This window comes from Lactuca saligna, chromosome 4 (assembly GCF_052625555.1).
Source record: "Lactuca saligna cultivar CGN05327 chromosome 4, ASM5262555v1, whole genome shotgun sequence".
NCBI classification, from domain to species: Eukaryota; Viridiplantae; Streptophyta; class Magnoliopsida; order Asterales; family Asteraceae; genus Lactuca; species Lactuca saligna.
Genome location: NC_136420.1, coordinates 47,714,446 through 47,715,700, shown reverse-complemented (window position 1 = coordinate 47,715,700; position 1,255 = coordinate 47,714,446). Strand labels below are relative to the sequence as shown.

The window sequence follows — 1,255 nt, the reverse complement described above, 5'->3', positions numbered from 1 at the left end:
TTGCACCTTTTTGTTGCCATTTTCATCCAAGTCGCAGTCTCTAGTAAGATGAGGTCCATTGCAATTTTCACACCCCACCCGAATAACATGGATCGTTTGATCCATTTTATCCATGCTCCTATCCATGGTTTTTAGCATAGCCATGACCGCGGACAAGTCTTCAGTAGCTAAATATGCGGCTCCCCTAGTAACATCATTTCTTAGGTTGTGGTATTCTCTAGAGTGCTTAGAGAATTCTTCAATTAATTACTTGATCATCGGGGGTGGATTCTTTGTGAGTAGGCCTTGCGAGTCAAGTAACTGCCTAGTTGTGACATTGACTCCATCATAGAAAATGGAGACTTCTTGCTGGCTATTTAGGTCATGGTGTGGGTAGTTTCTTAGTAAGCTCTTGTACCTCTCCTAAGCTTCATATAGTGACTCTCCAGCTTGTTGTTCAAAGTTAGCTATTGCTTTCTTTAGTTTGGCTATCTTGGAAGGTGGGAAAAAGTGATCAATGAATTCTTCTTTCATCTTGGCCCATGTGGTGACTGATCCCGATCGGGGGGGGGGGGGGGGGAGTGATTTGAGCCAGTCTTTTGCAGCACCTTTGAATGTCACTGGAAGCATGCGAAGTAGCTGAGTCTTGCGATGCACATTTGGAACATTGAAGTAATCAGCTACATCATTGACTTCATCCAAATGCTTGTAGGCATCCTCGTGGTCTTTTCCATAGAAAGGAATTTCCTTGAGCTGGGCGAGTATGTGGCCCTTTAGCTCGAAAGTAGCAGTAGCGGGAATTACAGGTTGCACAAGTCCAGGGCTGGTGTCATCGCGGATCCTCTTCTTCCATTCTCCCATGGGGATTTCATCAATGTTAGCCATGGTATGAGCTAACTCGTCGCCGGAATCGGAGTCGTGCCTGTATGTGGGTTCTTCTTCTTCCTCGGTGTCTTCCTTGATCGGGTCTTCGCTTGCTAAAGATGCGTTGGATGCTCCTGATTTGCTGCTCTTCTTCTTCCCAAAAACAGTCTTCAAATTAGACAAAGGTGACTTCTTTGGTGTATTTGAGCTTTCCACATCCTTTCCTCTATTTCTTCTCAATGCGGATTCAGGATCTTCAAACGGGGGTACCAGCGGGGTGTTCGATCCTCTGGTCATGAAAGTCCTGAAATAAACAAGATAAAAACGTAAAAAGAAAAAAAATGTACTAAAAAAACGAAAAATTAAAAGCTAAAACCTGTTGTACTCGCCGAGTAGGTGCGAAGGCACTCGA

The 1,255-nt window shown here is 44.4% G+C and overlaps 1 non-coding gene across 1 annotated transcript; it reads left to right on the top strand.

Moving 5' to 3' along the window:
• The first annotated feature begins 358 nt into the window (after positions 1-358).
• Positions 359-465, top strand: LOC145044577 (small nucleolar RNA R71). The gene has a single exon (XR_013681526.1). It is a non-coding gene; the product is annotated as a small nucleolar RNA R71 (small nucleolar RNA).
• The last annotated feature ends 790 nt before the right edge of the window (positions 466-1,255 follow it).